The sequence below is a fragment of the Hyperolius riggenbachi genome, chromosome 3 (genome assembly GCF_040937935.1).
Source record: "Hyperolius riggenbachi isolate aHypRig1 chromosome 3, aHypRig1.pri, whole genome shotgun sequence".
Lineage (NCBI taxonomy): Eukaryota > Metazoa > Chordata > Amphibia > Anura > Hyperoliidae > Hyperolius > Hyperolius riggenbachi.
Genome location: NC_090648.1, coordinates 513,376,794 through 513,394,700, shown reverse-complemented (window position 1 = coordinate 513,394,700; position 17,907 = coordinate 513,376,794). Strand labels below are relative to the sequence as shown.

The 17,907-nt window shown below is 45.7% G+C and overlaps 1 protein-coding gene across 1 annotated transcript in view; it reads left to right on the top strand.

Moving 5' to 3' along the window:
- GLRA1 (glycine receptor alpha 1) overlaps nucleotides 1-17,907 on the top strand; it is a 284,975-nt gene that overhangs the window by 160,528 nt on the left and 106,540 nt on the right. The window lies entirely within an intron of this gene.

Here is a 17,907-nt window from a genome sequence, read left to right as displayed (position 1 = left end):
ATTTGCCCCCGAACTGGTACAGCTGGGCAGGGCCGGTGCTTCTATTGAGGAAAAGGGGGCAGGGCCCAAGGCCTATAGGGGCGCCCCAAGGTGTCTCCCCCCCAACTTACCTGTACTCTCCAGGGACCCTGCAATAGACCAATAATCGACTGACAGAGAAGGCAAGACACTACTCTGCTAAAGACATTGCAGGGCTCAGAGGGCAGATTTACATTGGGGTGTGATCTGGGGGGAGGGGAGCCCTGGGGGGGAAATCTGGCTGCAACAAACGGCCCCAAATGCTGCTTTTTGATCAGGGCATTCTCTCCGGGGGGCCATTGTTATTAGAACCAGGCCTGCTGCTGGGTAGTCTAGCAGAAGAGGCCCTTTCTACCCATAAATTGCAAACTTATAGTACAACAACCCCTGCCTCCCAAAAACAGAGATTGGATTTCTTATGTTCACAACAAATTGGTGCCCCTGAAGTGTGTTTACCTTAAACGGAAATGCTCTAAGAAATGGTTTTGCTGGATTTCTTATTACAGGCTTAAAGAGGAACTCCCGTAAAAATAATGTAATAAAAAAAGTGCTTCATTTTTACAATAATTATGAAGAAATGATTTAGTCAGTGTTTGCTCATTGTAAAATCTTTCCTCTCCCTGTTTTACATTCTGACATTTATCACATGGGGACATTTTTACTGCTGGCAGGTGATGTCAGTAGAAGGAGATGCTGCTTGATTTTTTGGCAGTTGGAAACAGCTGTTATTTCCCACAAAGCAACAAGGCTTCCACAGAGTGATGTCAGAACCATGGTCGTGACATCACTCCGTGGGAGGGGTTTCACCACAATAGCAGCCATACAGCGCCCCCTGATGGTCTGTTTGTGAAAAGCAATATATTTCTCATGGGAAAGGGGGTATCAGCTACTGATTGGGATGAAGTTCAGTTCTTGGTTACGGTTTCTCTTTAAGTTTGATAATTAATCCTTAATAAAGGTACAGACCTGGGGGTGCCAGGGTTTCTTGGAAGAGATGCCCTCGGACCAGGGCCATTCCAGGCCTTTGGGCATGTTACATTGTATTTTCTCTTTGATGTTGTGCTGTACTTGCAGTTTTGGCTTGGTACAGGATGCTTATAGGCCACATTTACTGTTATTGTTTTTGTTGTGTCAATGAGAATCTCGACACTATTTGTTTTTGCTTTTTCTCACCGAAAAATCAATAAAAAACCTACTTTCAATATGTCCGGCTATGGCAGCATCCAAACTTCTACAGTACAGCCAGCGCCTAACTTTCCTGATTCCAGGGGGGTGGGGGGTTCGGGGGTTGGCTTCCAAACGTTTTCCGGGGGGGGGGGGCAGAGATTTCTAGTTACGCCCCTGTCCACCAGTCCAGCGCATGTGCAGTAGTGTGCGGCTTAGCTAAGTCACCCACTGTACTGGGCAGGTCTCCATACATAGATGCATAAATTTCCATAAAATTTGCATCAATAGTCACATTTCATGGACCATTCTTTAGTTTTAAATATTCATTTGCGAATGTTAAATATCTAGAGTTTTCCATTGAGAGGCACAGACTGTTTCAGATGTCCATTCAAGACAGGGCCTCTTTATATACTGAAGTTTTGTTATTGTATGCCAACCCCAATGACTCGCACAGCTTCCGGGAGTTCTGTGCCTCTCGTAATGGTGTCATCTAATTCGCCATGCTGCAGGGGTCGCCGCTGTGTCATCTCTGAAGCCGTCTGCCCAAAAGGAAGATTTGCTTTTTTTTCTTCCCGCAACAATAAAAACGTTATTAGCCCAGCAGGACTTCCCGAAGATCTACGGGGCCCTGATACAATTATAAGAGAGACACGTTATTGTTAGACTTCTGCTAAAAAAGGCAAACTCTTAAGCATTGCAGCGCAGCCCTCCCCGCCGCCTGAGCGATTGCTCTCCGCAGCCGCACGACGCCGTGGCCTTCACCTTACCAGGGAATTATAGCCGGGCTCTCTCCTCCCAGATTACTGGCCTCCCGGGTTCCCCAACACTTCATTATAGCACTATCTCTGTCTGTGTTCTCTAAAGGCTGATTGATGGATGTAAGTGGAAACTGAACTCGCTAACGGCCGCTGGTCCCGCCCAAGATAAGACCAAACGCTTAATTCAGCCGCGAATCGCACCAGAGACGTATTCCCTGCAGGGCTAATGGTGTATATTTATTGGAAGAAAAGAATGCCTTGTTAAAAGCACACATTAGGAAGTAGCTTAAATGGCCAGATATATCAATTTATATTTTCTAGGCTAATTGTCTTGCGCTATGTTATTCCTCCCCCCCCCCCCCCCCCAGTTCCTCACAGTCGCCCCACCAGCAGTCTTACTTGTAAGTGCAGCCCCCCCCCCCTTCCCATGTGCTGAATATATTATTTTTAGGAGATAGTTGCTCTCTCCATGTGTACAGCAGCCCTGATGTCTTGTTTATGGCAATCTCCCTTCTATGTGTACAGAACCCACTAAGACCTAAAACTACTATCTCCACACACCCCCCCCCCCATCACACACACACACACACACACACACACACACACACACACACACACACACACACACACACACACCACCAACAACACCCCTACCACCTCCAACCGTGGATGAATGTCTGTACTTTTCTCCCGGCCCCTAACTCAGAAGTACCTAAGAAACCTCAGACATGTCTATTGGGTGTATTTATACATACCTGGGGCTTCCTCCAGCCCCATGAGTTGCGTTGGCTCCTTCGCCCACACATTTTCCACCTTCTCGTCCATATGCAGAAGGCCTTCTTTAACCGCTTCCCAACCACAGTTTGTTTCCCCTTGAAAACCAGAGCAATTTTCACATCATACTCCTCCCATTCATTCACCAATTACTTTATTGTTACTTATCACATCGAAATGATTTTTATATTGTTTTATTAGGCTTTCTTTGGGTTGTACTTTTTGCTAAGAATTATTTTATGCTATATGCATTTTAAAGGGAATGATAAAAGGGAAAAAATGAAAAAAACAAACAAACATTATTTCTCAGTTTTCAGCCATTTCAGTTTTAAAATAAAATGTGCTGCGATAGATGAAGTCCACGTTTTATTTGCCAATTTGTCTCAGGTATTACAACATTTAAACTGTGTTCCTAGTACAATTTATGGTGATAATATTTCATTTGGAAATAAAGGTGCATTTTTTTCCATTAAGTGTTTTTTTTATACTATATCAATAATTACAAGCATTTAATTACAAAAATAATAGTAATATACCCTCGTGACGTACATATTAACAAAAGTCCCTAAGGTAACCATTTATGTATTTAATATAAAATATATTTATTTTTCTATAGAATAGTGTATGTGGGTGCATTTTTACTTTTGCCCACAAGATGGCACTATAGTTAATTCCCGAGTACTGTAAAGAAGTAGTAAGGGTAGGGATTTACTTTCACATTGTTTATGAATGCCGGAGTCTCACTGATGCTGGCTCTCATTTATTACAGGCACTGTGATGGGGTTTGGGAACAAGCTGTTCCCATTCACCAATCACGGAATGGTGGGATTTTGTTTGAAACAAACGTTAGCAGCACGGCAATCGAGAAAGGCACGGTAAATAAAGGAATACACATATCTACACCCCTGGTTTTTAAGTGAAGTTCCCAGGGGCTTAAATATGCGTACCAGTGGTGGGGAAGCGGTTAATATGCAGATGCCCCTTAATGTGGAACCAGAGGCTTAGCTAGGGTTTTTAGCGCCCGGGGACAGTGACCGTTTTTGCGCCCCCTCTGGACAAAATGGGTGTGGCCTCACATCAGAATGTGGTCATGGTCATGGGTGGAGTCAAAAGTGATTTAGTTAGCTATATGAGCCCCCTTACCTCATTCAGATAGCCAGATGTGCCCCCCTTTAAATAGGAACATGTGTGCCCCTTTAGTTAGCCAGATGTGCCCCCTTCACCCTGTTTAGATAGCCATATGTGCCCCTTTAGATAGCCTTATTCTGCTGCTGTTAACGCTTCTGCAGAGGGAGGGGGAGAAGCAGCTGCAGGGGCACTTTAGGTAGCCAGCAAGCCACCTCTCATTCACGTGGGGGTGCAGTGGCCGTGCTGAGCACCCTCACAGTGCTGCACCCGGGGACATATGCCCCCCCCTTACCCACCCATAGCTACTCCTCTGTGTGCAACATTCTTCTTAAAGAGAACCTGAGGTGGGTTCTAAAAATGTTATCAGCACACAGAGGCTGGGTCTGCATATACTGTCCAGCCTCGGTTGCTATACCTATTCCCCCCCCCCCAGGCCCCCTCTGCGCTCTGCTTGCCCCCCATAAATCACCCAGCCGTGCTATCGACACACAGCATGTCGCAGCCCACTGTTTACCTTCTCCAGTGTCTCGGCGCTCCCCCGTCTCCTCCATAGCGCCGGTCCCCGCCTGCGTCCTTTCCCTCCAATCAGCAGGGAGGGAAGGGACGTGGGCGGGGACCGGAGCTATGGAGGAGGCGGGGGACCACACCTCCAGAACCGCTGGAATGCAATGATGTGTCAGCTTGTTAATATTACAGAGCCACACTAATCCAACATGCATACAGACTGTTTCGGATTGGTTGATCCTCATCAGTGCATGGCATGGTATGTAGGCACTAGTGCTTTATTAGTACATGACCTGAAGTAACTAGTGATGGATCAATGCAATACCCCAGCCTAAGACTTTGTATTTTGCTTTGAATGGATTTAAGAAGTATTTTTGACAGATCTTAAAGGGATACTGTAGGGGGGTCAGGTGAAAATGAGCTGAACTTACCCGGGGCTTCTAATGGTCCCCCGCAGACATTCTGTGTTGGCGCAGCCGCTCACCGATGCTCCGGCCCCACCTCCAGTTCACTTTTGGAATTTCTGACTTTAAAGTCTGAAAACTACTGCGCCTCCGTTGCCGTGTCCTCACTCCCGCTGACGTCACCAGGAGTGTACTGCGCAGACACAGACTATACTGGGCCTGCGCTGTGCACTCTTGATGACATCAGCGGGATCGAGGACACGGCAACGCAGGCGCAGTGGTTTTCAGAATTTAAAGTCTGAAATTCCAGAAGTGAACCGGAGGCGGGGCCGGAGCATCGGTGAGTGGCTGCACGGGCACAGGATGTCTGCGGGGGACCGTTAGAAGGCCCGGGTAAGTTCAACTCATTTTCCCCTGACCCCCCTACAGTATCCATTTAAACCTGTGTTTCTTGTTGCATTTGACAAATTTTGCTTTGCATTGTGCTTTTCTAGGGCTTAGTCTATCCTCTTATTCACTATTTGAAGTGCTTTGCTGTTTTTATATAATTTACTGGATTGCTGTGTCCAAACACAATTGAGACAGGTGAAATGTATTTTCCGATGCTATTGAAATGCAAATGAAATGCTGTTCGGTACAAAAACCTGTATTTGCAGTCCTCTAGAAAAACCAATGCATATTTTCAGTGACTGGGTTTGCAGTAGCTTTGCCGGGAAATAATGGCGTCAATTCACCAGAGGTTACCAACCTATTTTTCTCTTGGTAGGTAATTTACCTCCTGTGATATCTCCAAATAGCAATTCTCCAGAAGTATAGGGGAAAATATCGACAGAGAGAAATGCAAGAGATAAATGTGAGATAAGTATGAGATAAATAAGTGATAGTTAGTAGTTAGTTTTTCTCCAAATCACAATTCACCAGGGAAGAAAGGGGGTGTGGCCATTCGTTATTTTTTCATCTCTTTATCCCCTGAATGAACCTGGAGATATCGTGGTTTTCACACAGCAGTTGCTGCTGTGGAAGATGGAGCCTTTTGAGCTTACTCTGTTAGGCCTGGTGCACACCCAAAACCGCTAGCAGATCCGCAAAATGCTAGCAGATTTTGAAGCGCTTTTTCTTCTTTTTCATGTATTGTTACAGTAAAGCTGTTACTGAACAGCTACTGTAACAAAAAACGCCTGGCAAAACGCTCTGAAGTGCCATTTTTCAGAGCGGTTTGCGTATTTCCTATACCTAACATTGAGGCAGAAACGCCTCCGCAATCCAAAATCTGCAGCAGCCAGGGAGTATTGGTTTCTGCAAAACGCCTCCCGCTCTGGTGTGCACCAGCCCATTGAAATACATTACCCTAGCGGATCCGCACCCGCAAGCGGGGTTAGCAAACCGCAGCCGAACCGCTCTGGTGTGCACTAGGCCTTAGAGCTTGCTTCTATTATGAGGAGACGAAGGCGCAGGAGGAGGGTCTGTTTAATCGCCCCGCCCAGTTCTTGATAATTTTACTGAGACAGAGGTGGTGAAGAAGTTCAGACTCACTCGTGAGATGATTTATGATATGATCCGGCAGTAAAAGGCAGGAATTCTCTGGTCAGGTAGTAGAAAAACTCTGCCTCCTACCCACAATGCTTCACTTTCAAGCTTACAGAGAGGAAAAGTATCCCATGTAAATCATTAATACTGATTACCTAACTCTCTGCTTTCTCACACTTTCCTCATGCATATCTCTCCATTATCCCCTGCTATCGAACACTTTTCTCTCTGTCCTCTCACACTGGTGAATTGACTCCAGAGTGTTAAAATACCTCATGAGATAAACTACCTACCTTTTTTCTCTTAGTAAATCCTCTCTGGTGAATTGACGCCAATGTCTTGTTTTACCAGCTTGCATTTTTGTATTTCATGTAAAGAGTGGCTTGTGCGCCACCCAGTGTATCTCTGTATATTGCACAGGGCAGTCCTTGCTGGATGGTACATTGGTATGGGAAGGACAGCTCCTATCAGAGCAATAACTATATCAGAGGCAATATATAAAAAGAACCCATTGCATAAATTTCGCGACATTGCTCTGTTTTCAAGGTGAAACAGAGCAATAAACAAACACAAATCCAACGCGATCTTCTCTGCCAGGTCACATAAGAGCACAACTCATTGGATGCCGAGACCTTTACTGCAGAGTTTTACGCATTGCTGACGTAGAAAAGCCTGCTAGTAATTTAGATGCAATCAATGAAATATAGATCGGGACGCTAGCTCAGCTATCCAGCTGGTCCCGCTGCAGGTATCTGACGTCCAACTCCCACCGGGGGACTGAAAACAATAGCTTAGCAGGAGGGAGGCCTCTAGATAATGCTGCAAGGATAACATAAACTTTAAAGCAATCTGCGGTGTATTATGGCATAAACTACAACAGATTGCTTGGCTGCCTACTAAATGACCCCACCACCATATCGGCATAACTCGTGCCTACAAACTGAGATGCCCTCTGTGCTTTGCTGGGTACCAGACAGAAGGGCTAAAGGTCCATATACATGCTAGATTAAAGTTGGCTGAGGTGGCCAATAACGACTGCCTCTGGTGAAATTCCAGTGTGTGTACAGCAACCCACCTGACCAGCAATACGCCAGGTGGATCAATTCGGCTGAGCAATGGCTAATAGCCCTGTTCTCTTCACTCACCCCGCCCATCGTGTGATGTCACACCTGCTCTGCTCTGTCTGCCCTTAGCCCCCCGCATTGCAACAGAACACGTTGTTAGCCTGCAGGCTAACTATGGGTATGCACAGCCTCAACCTATTGATGTGTCACCTCAGGGATCGGGTCCTGATCCCCATCAGACGACATCCATCTAGCGTGTGTATAGGCATTAACCATTACAGCCACCCGGACGTGATGTTCACGTCCAGGCGGCTGCTATGCTGCGGTGCCGCGCTTCAATGCCCTCCCACGGGCGTGCCCCCGTGCTGTCCCCCGGTAGCCCTGGGATCAGTGAACGGGAACATGGTTCCCGATCACCGATCCGTGTCCCCACTCCCAGCAGGAAAGCCGAAGCGCTCTTACTAGAGGCTTCAGTCTTTCTGCAAATAAAATGTTCTGCGTCCCCCTTGTGCTTCCGGTTAGCGAGAAGCACAAGGAGAAAAAAAAACTCAAGGTGGCCATCTTGTGGCCAAAAACTAAACTAAAGCTGCATATTTTTTACATTACAATTTACACATATAATAACATTAAAAATTAACTGTTTATTTCCCACACCCAATTACAATTAAAAAAAACAAAAAAAAAACCATAAATAGTTATCTAAGGGTCTGAACTTTTTAAATATGCATTTGAAGGGGGTATACTATGAACATTTTTTTAAATTATAAGCTTGTAAATAGTGATGGACGCAAAACGGAAAAAATGCACCTTTATTTCCAAATAAAATATTGGCACCATACATTGTGATATGGACAAAATTTAAATGGTGTCATAACCGAGACAAACGGGCAAATGATATACATAGGTTTTAATTATGGTAGCGTGGATTATTTTAAAGCTATGATGGATGAAAACTGAGAAATAATTAGTTTTTTTCCATTTTTTTTCTTATTAATCCTGTTAAAATGCATTTATAAAAAAATAATTCTTAGCAAAATGTACCACCCAAAGAAAGCCTAATTAGTGGCGGAAAAAACAAGATATAGATCAATAAATTGTGATAATTAGTGATAAAGTTATTGGCGAATGATTGGGAGGTGAAAATTGCTCTGATACATAAGGTGAAAAATCCCAGCGAGCTTAAAGAGAACCCGAGGTGTGTTTAAAGAATGTTATGTGCATACAGAGGCTGGATCTGCCTATACAGCCCAGCCTCTGTTGCTATCCCAAACCCCCCTAAGTTCCCCCTGCACTCTGCAATCCCTCATAAATCACAGCCTTGCTGTGAGGCTGTGTTTACATCTGTAGTGTCAGTCTCAGCTGCTCCCCCGCCTCCTGCATAGCTCCGGTCCCTGCCCCAGTCCCTTCCCTCCAATCAGCAGGGACGGAAGGGATGCAGGCGGGGACTGGAGTTCTGCAGGAGGCGGGGAGAGCAGCAGACTGACACTATAGAGATAAACACAGCCAGCTCTGACAAGCTGTTTGTCAGCAGCGTGGCTGTGATTTATGAGGGATTGCAAATAGGATACAATGGGCTTGATTCACAAAGCCGTGCTAACGTGAAGTGCCGCTCGCGGACTTTTGTGCGCGTTATCGCATTTGCGCGCGATAACGTGGACTTTGCACACGATCATGCAGACTTTTGCACGCGATCGGCGGTCGGCGGGACACGATCGGCGGCACAACAGCATGAGTACAGTGGCCTCCAACGCCTCGGCCAGTGATGAGCCCGGCAGATAGACCTGTCTGAGCGCTGAGAGCATTGTTCTCCTTACTGACTCCACCCACAGAACTGGTGACCAGCAACACGCCCACAGAACTGGTGGCTAGCAACCCCACCCACAGAACTGGTGGCTAGCAACTCCGCCCACAGAACTGGTGGCTAGCAGCCCCGCCCACAGAACTGCAGAACTGGTGGCTAGCAGCCCTGCCCACAGAACTGGTGGCCAGCAACCCCGCCCACAGAACTGGTGGCTAGCAGCCCCACCCACAGAACTGGTGGCTAGCAGTCCCACCCACAGAACTGGTGGTTAGCAGTCCCACCCACAGAACTGGTGACTAGCAACCCCGCCCACAGAACTGAAGGCCACACTGGCCAGCAACACATCACCTGAGGAATCCTCCACTCTCTGAGTGCCTCCCTCCTTCCCTATGCAGAGTCCTGATGAAAGTGTAAATGTGAGGTTACTCATCCTGCTCTTGGCATTCCACTAAGGAGATCTCCCTTCAGTCAGGGGCACATCTAGATACTTAGTACTGAGGTTCCTCTAGCTACCTAATACTTGGGGACACCTCTAGCTACTTAATACTGAGAATACTTCTGGCTACCTAATACTAAAGGGCATCCGTAGCTGCCTATGACAGGCAAGGGAAGTAAGAGAGAAGTGACAGCTGGGTGTGGTTTTGTAGGGTTTGTAGGTTCACGGAGAGTGAAGTGTAAGGTGCCAGGACATCTGTGCCTATAGGCTCCTGTGAGGTCAATCCGGGCCTGCATGCATGGAGGGCGGCGTCTAGGGCGCCAGGACATCTGTGCCTATAGGCTCCTGTGATGTAAATCCGGGCCTGCATGCATGGAGGGTGGAGTCTAGGGTGCCAGGACATCTGTGCCTATAAGCTCCTGTGAGGTAAATCCGGGCCTGCATGCATGGAGGGCGGAGTCTAGGGTGCCAGGACATCTGTGCCTATAGGCTCCTGTGATGTAAATCCGGGCCTGCATGCATGGAGGGCGGAGTCTAGGGTGCCAGGACATCTGTGCCTATAGGCTCCTGTGAGGTCAATCCGGGCCTGCATGCATGGAGGGCGGAGTCTAGGGTGCCAGGACATCTGTGCCTATAGGCTCCTGTGAGGTCAATCCGGGCCTGCATGCATGGAGGGCGGAGTCTAGGGTGCCAGGTCATCTGTGCCTATAGGCTCCTGTGATGTAAATCCGGGCCTGCATGCATGGAGGGCGGAGTCTAGGGTGCCAGGACATCTGTGCCTATAGGCTCCTGTGATGTAAATCCGTGCCTGCATGCATGGAGGGCGGAGTCTAGGGTGCCAGGACATCTGTGCCTATAGGCTCCTGTGATGTAAATCCAGGCCTACATGCATGGAGGGCGGAGTCTAGGGTGCCAGGACATCTGTGCCTATAGGCTTCTGTGATGTAAATCCGGGCCTCCATGCATGGAGGGTGGAGTCTAGGGTGCCAGGTCATCTGTGCCTATAGGCTCCTGTAATGTAAATCCTGGCCTGCATGCATGGGGGGCGGAGTCTAGGGTGCCAGGACATCTGTGCCTATAGGCTCCTGTGAGGTCAATCCGGGCCTGCATGCATGGAGGGCGGCGTCTAGGGCGCCAGGACATCTGTGCCTATAGGCTCCTGTGATGTAAATCCGGGCCTGCATGCATGGAGGGCGGAGTCTAGGGTGCCAGGACATCTGTGCCTATAAGCTCCTGTGAGGTAAATCCGGGCCTGCATGCATGGAGGGCGGAGTCTAGGGTGCCAGGACATCTGTGCCTATAGGCTCCTGTGATGTAAATCCGGGCCTGCATGCATGGAGGGTGGAGTCTAGGGTGCCAGGACATCTGTGCCTATAGGCTCCTGTGATGTAAATCCAGGCCTGCATGCATGGAGGGCGGAGTCTAGGGTGCCAGGACATCTGTGCCTATAGGCTCCTGTGAGGTCAATCCGGGCCTGCAGAAGTCCAATGGTAACACGCTGCTGACTTTGTGGCGGGTAGCAGACGATCGGAAACTTCTGCCGCAACAAGAAAGGGTAAGTGTGCTGGGCCCCATAGACTTTCATGGCTGTTGCATTACTCTGCGTGCAGAAAGGGTAACACAAGGCCATGAAACTGGTGTGGCGTAAAATTGTCCAGAATAGGGAACGCACAGCTTGTGTATGCTTCTCCTATACTGGCATATCAGGCTGTGAGTCCAGTTAGGGCTGGTGCACACCGGAGCGGTTCTGGAGCGTTTTTTAAAGCGAAAACGCTTGGCTAATGAAGATGAATGGGATGGTGCACACCAGAGCTGCTCGTTTTTTCCCCAAACGCAAACTGGGGGGATGCAGCATTTTTTAGATTTCTGAGGCGTTTCTGCCTCAAGGTTAAAGTATAGGAAAGTGGAAAACCGCTCTTAGAAACGCTAGATCACAGCGGTTTTCCAGGCTTTTTGTTACAGAAGCTGTTCAGTAACAGCATTACTGTAACAAAATATGACATCTGCTACACAAAAACACTCCAAAAAATGCTAGGCATGTTTAGAGAACCTCTCTAATCATGCCTAGAATCGCTCTGAAATCTGCTCCAAAAAGCAGATCTGCTAACGGTTTTGGTGTGCACTGGGCCTAAGCAGTATGAGAAAAAAATGGCAGATCAGAAAGCTCAGCAGATTGAGGTCGGAGTAGATTTTTACCTCTTTGGTCCTCTCTGAAAGCCATGATGCCGGTTATTTTATTCATCTCCCTGCTTTCCATTATTCCACCTCTCCAACTCTTTCCATTATTACCCTTATTAGTCTTTACCCCACTCTTTTACCCCCTCCTGGACCCATTGTCCCACCTGTCCATCTTCTCCCTCCATTCCTTCTCCACTCCTCGCCTTTGATGAATGTGCTTCAGACGGAATTCATTTGATCGCGCGTAGAAAATGAGCATTTGGTGTATTTGTCTGGAAAATTTATCACGTATAGGTTTTTTTTTTCCCTCTACAATATTACTTACTTTGTTAAACCCCCGAGGGTAGTCTGTTCCCAGCGCACGTGGGAGACGGCGTTCTGTGTCGGCTCCAAATCAAGTTTATTGATATTCTCTGAAAGGAACAAAATGAACATTCTGCTCCGGAGCTGAATCCGCGGGACAAGAGTTATTAAAAAATAGAAAGTTTATGAAAGTATGAGGAAAAATCAATCACCTCTTCAGATGTTTCTCCAGCTAAATAACTTCTTCTCTGAAAAATCTGAAGGAAAGTTTCTGGTGGTAACACGTAGTGAACTTCACGTAGAGGAGATATTTCCCATGGGATTGGGTAAAGCTGGTTTTCAGTTCCTCCAAGGGATGGAGATTGATGTTTCGAGTTCTACAGTGGAGCATTTTATAAACTCAGCCAATATTCATGTGGATTGGCAAGATGGAGGTGAAAGGTACATTAGCCTTGGGGCAGTTGGTGGAAAAAAATTGTAGTGAATACTTATATTCTAGGTAACATAAACCTCCTTTCAGGCATATTGTTTGTTCTTTGATGTGGCAACTCCAACTGCTGTCTAGAGCCGCCTGAAGTTTGCTGGTAGAAGCTCTTGTCATCCTGGACGTGGTTTAATTCTGGGTAGCTACTCTAAAACACTCTCAGGAAGATATGTTTATGAATAAACTACCTCCTAGAGTACCTTTAGCTTTAAAGAGGACTTGTTGTGGCAAATAGTAGAATGCAGTAAAGAGGACCTATAGGGACATATACCGGTAGTAGAATGCAATAATAGAGATGAGCGTAATGACCTAATTACGATTTTGCGAAATTTCGCGTAATTAGTGTAATTACGATTATGGCCGTAAGTACATAATCGTAATGAAGAAGGATTTCGCGAAATTTCGCGTAAGCGTAATTTTCGCATTACAGTCGTATCATGCCGTAATTTCGCATTAAACGCTACCGTAATTTCGCGTTAAACCGTAACGCTCCGTATAATATAAAAAAGCCGCCGACTTTAAGGGTTAATAGCAAAGCCCCCTTAAATGCTAAGAGCCTTAAATTTGGAGAATATATTAAGGAGATCAGGAGGAATAAGAGGAAAAAAATTGTTTTCAAAAAGACCTTATAGTTTTTGAGAAAATCGATGTTAAAGTTTCAAAGGAAAAATGTAAACATTTAAAAACCCGCCGACTTTAACGGTTAATAGCAAAGCCTGCTTAAAGTTTAGGAACACCAAATTCCCAGGGTATATTAAGGGGATCAGTGGGAATAAGAGGAAAAAAAACATTTTCAAAAAGACCTTATAGTTTTTGAGAAAATCAATTTTTAAGTTTCAAGGGCGAAAATGTCTTTTAAATGCGGAAAATGACAGTTTCTTTTGCACAGGTAACAATAGTGTATTATTTTCATAGATTCCCCCAAGTGGGAAGAGTTTTACTTACTTCGTTCTGAGTGTGGGAAATATAAAAAAAAAACGACGTGGGGTCCCCCCTCCCAGACCTCTTTAACCCCTTGTCCCCCATGCAGGCTGGGATAGCCAGAATGCGGAGCACCGGCCGCGTGGGGCTCCGCACCCTGACTATACCAGCCCGCATGGTCCATGGATTGGGGGGTCTCGGAAGGGGAGGGGCAGCCAAGCTTTCCCCTCCCCCTCCGAGCCCTTGTCCAATCCAAGGACAAGGGGCTCTTCTCCACCTCCGATGGGCGGTGGAGGTGGAGGCCGCGATTTCCTGGGGGGGAGGTTCATGGTGGAATCTGCGAGTCCCCTTTAAAAAGGGGTCCCCCAGATGCCCACCCCCCCTCCCAGGAGAAATGAGTATAGAGGTACTTGTACCCCTTAGCCATTTCCTTTAAGAGTTAAAGAGACTCCGTAACAAAAATTGCATCCTGTTTTTTATCATCCTACAAGTTCCAAAAGCTATTCTAATGTGTTCTGGCTTATTGCAGCACGTTCTACTATCACCATCTCTGTAATAAATCAACTTATCTCTCTCTTGTCAGACTTGTCAGGCCTGTGTCTGGAAGGCTGCCAAGTTCTTCAGTGTTGTGGTTCTGTGATGCATCTCCCCCCTCCAGGCCCCTCTCTGCACACTGCCTGTGTATTATTTAGATTAGGGCAGCTTCTCTCTTCTCTCTTATCTTTTACAAGCTGGATAAATCCTCCTCTGAGCTGGCTGGGCTTTCACATACTGAGGAATTACATACAGGCAGAGCTGTCTGCACTCTGCAGGAAGAAACAGCCTGACACTTCAGTGGAAGACAGCTGCAGGGGGAAAGAAACACACAAATGATCTCTTGAGATTCAAAAGGAAGGGTGTATACAGCCTGCTTGTGTATGGATGTATTTTCTATGTGTGGACATACTGTACATCAACCTACTTCCTGTTTTGGTGGCCATTTTGTTTGTTTATAAACAAACTTTTTAAAACTGTTTTTAACCACTTTTAATGCGGCGAGGAGCGGCGAAATTGTGATAGAGGGTAATAGGAGATGTCCCCTAACACACTGGTATGTTTACTTTTGTGCGATTTTAACAATACGGATTCTCTTTAAAGTAAATAAACACACAGACACTTAGAAAAAGTATTTTAATTGAACAAAAAACATAACCACGAAAAAAGTCCTTTAATATTCTTAATTAACCATTAATACTTACCTGTCCCTTTAAATAAATGATCCCTCGCAATATCCTCAGAAATGTTCTATCAGTTACAATGTAACAAAGTTATTACAATGTAACAACTTTGTTACATTGTAACTACGCCGCACCCGACGTCACTCGCCGCCGCCGCCGCCGCGTCTGTGCTGCAGGACCCGACAGAGCTCTGAGCTATAGCTCAGAGCTCTGAGAAGCATCTTTGTATTTGGGCTCCAAGGAGCCCCATTGGTCCTTAGCAGACCAATGGGGTTCCTTTAAATCAGAAGGAACCCCATTGGTCTGCTAAGGACCAATGGGGCTCCTTGGAGCCCAAATACAAAGATGCTTAGAGAGCTCTGAGCTATAGCTCAGAGCTCTGTCGGGTCCTGCAGCACAGACGCGGCGGCGGCGGCGGCGGTGAGTGACGTCGGGTGCGGCGTAGTTACAATGTAACAAAGTTGTTACATTGTAATAACTTTGTTACATTGTAACTGATAGAACATTTCCGAGGATATTGCGAGGGATCATTTATTTAAAGGGACAGGTAAGTATTAATGGTTAATTAAGAATATTAAAGGACTTTTTTCGTGGTTATGTTTTTTGTTCAATTAAAATACTTTTTCTAAGTGTCTGTGTGTTTATTTACTTTAACTCTTAAAGGAAATGGGTATGGGGTACAAGTACCTCTATACTCATTTCTCCTGGGAGGGGGGGTGGGCATCTGGGGGACCCCTTTTTAAAGGGGACTCCCAGATTCCACCATGAACCTCCCCCCCCAGGAAATCGCGGCCTCCACCTCCACCGCCCATCGGAGGTGGAGAAGAGCCCCTTGTCCTTGGATTGGACAAGGGCTCGGAGGGGGAGGGGAAAGCTTGGCTGCCCCTCCCCTTCCGAGACCCCCCAATCCATGGACCATGCGGGCTGGTATAGTCAGGGTGCGGAGCCCCACGCGGCCGGTGCTCCGCATTCTGGCTATCCCAGCCTGCATGGGGGACAAGGGGTTAAAGAGGTCTGGGAGGGGGGACCCCACGTCGTTTTTTTTTTATATTTCCCACACTCAGAACGAAGTAAGTAAAACTCTTCCCACTTGGGGGAATCTATGAAAATAATACACTATTGTTACCTGTGCAAAAAAAAACTGACATTTTCCGCATTTAAAAGACATTTTTCGCCCTTGAAACTTAAAAATCGATTTTCTCAAAAACTATAAGGTCTTTTTGAAAAAAAAAAATTTCCTCTTATTCCCACTGATCCCCTTAATATACCCTGGGAATTTGGTGTTCCTAAACTTTAAGCAGGCTTTGCTATTAACCGTTAAAGTCGGCGGGTTTTTAAATGTTTACATTTTTCCTTTGAAACTTTAACATCGATTTTCTCAAAAACTATAAGGTCTTTTTGAAAAAAAAATTTTTCCTCTTATTCCTCCTGATCTCCTTAATATATTCTCCAAATTTGAGGCTCTTAGCATTTAAGGGGTCTTTGCTATTAACCCTTAAAGTCGGCGGCTTTTTTATATTATACGGAGCGTTACGGTTTAACGCGAAATTACGGTAGCGTTTAATGCGAAATTACGGCATGAACGAAACGCGAAATTACGCGTTGAAAATTACGCTTACGGTATTTTCAATTACGATTTTAATGGCAATTACGCTACCGTAATTTCGCATCGTAATCGCAAATTTCGCATGCGTAATTTTAGTAATGCGAAATTACGAAAATTTCGGCTCAACTCTAATAAAGAGGCCCTGTAGTGACATATAGTAGAATGCAGTAAAGAGGCCCTGTAGTGACATATAGCGGAATGCAGTAAAGAGGCCCTGTAGTGACATAAAATGGAATGTAGTAAAGAGGCCCTGTAGTGACATATAGCAGAATGCAGTAAAGAGGATCTGTAGTAACATATAGCAGAATGCAGTAAAGAGGATATGTAGTGACATATAGCAGAATGCAGTAAAGAGGCCCTGTAGTGACATAAAATGGAATGCAGTAAAGAGGCCCTGTAGTGACATATAGCAGAATGCAGTAAAGAGGATCTGTAGTAACATATAGCAGAATGCAGTAAAGAGGATCTGTAGTGACATATAGCAGAATGCAGTAAAGAGGCCCTGTAGTGACATAAAATGGAATGCAGTAAAGAGGCCCTGTAGTGACATATAGCAGAATGCAGTAAAGAGGCCCTGTAGTGGCATATAGCAGAATGCAGTAAAGAGACCCTGTAGTTACATATAGCAGAATGTAGTAAAGAGGCCCTGTAGTGACATATAGCAGAATGCAGTAAAGAGACCCTGTAGTTACATATAGCAGAATGTAGTAAAGAGGCCCTGTAGTGACATATAGCACAATGCAGTAAAGAGGCCCTGTAGTGACATATAGCAGAATGCAGTAAAGAGACCCTGTAGTTACATATAGCAGAATGTAGTAAAGAGGCCCTGTAGTGACATATAGCAGAATGCAGTAAAGGGGCCCTGTAGTGACATATAGTAGAATGCAGTAAAGAGGACCTGTAGTGACATATAGCAGCATGCAGTAAAGAGGCCCTGTAGTGACATATAGCAGAATGTAGTAAAGAGGCCCTGTAATGACATATAGCAGCATGCAGTAAAGAGGCCCTGTAGTGACATATAGTAGAATGCAGTAAAGAGGCCCTGTAGTGGCATATAGCAGAATGCAATAAAGAGGTTCTGTAGTGACACATAGTAGAATGCAGTAAAGAGGCCCTGTAGTGACATATAGCAGAATGCAGTAAAGAGGCCCTGTAATGACATATGGCAGAGAGCAGTAAAGAGGCCCTGTAGTGACATATAGCAGAATGCAGTAAAGAGGCCCTGTAGTGACATATAGCAGAATGCAGTAAATTATTCAGAATACCCATTTTTACTGTAATTTTCCTGGGTTCACCAACAGAAACACTTATACATGTATATGATGGGATGTGAACGTTTGGGCAACCTTGTTAATTGTCATGATTTTCCTGTATAAATCATTGGTTGTAATGATAAAAAAATGTCAGATAAATATATCAGATAGGAGACACACACAGTGATATTTGAGAAGTGAAATGAAGTTTATTGGATTTACAGAAATTGTGCAATCATTGTTTAAATAAAATTAGGCAGGTGCATACATTTGGGCACTGTTTTATGGATTCCAAAACCTTTAGAACTAATTATTGGAACTCAAATTGGCCCCGTGAGCTCAGTGACCCCTGACCTACATACAC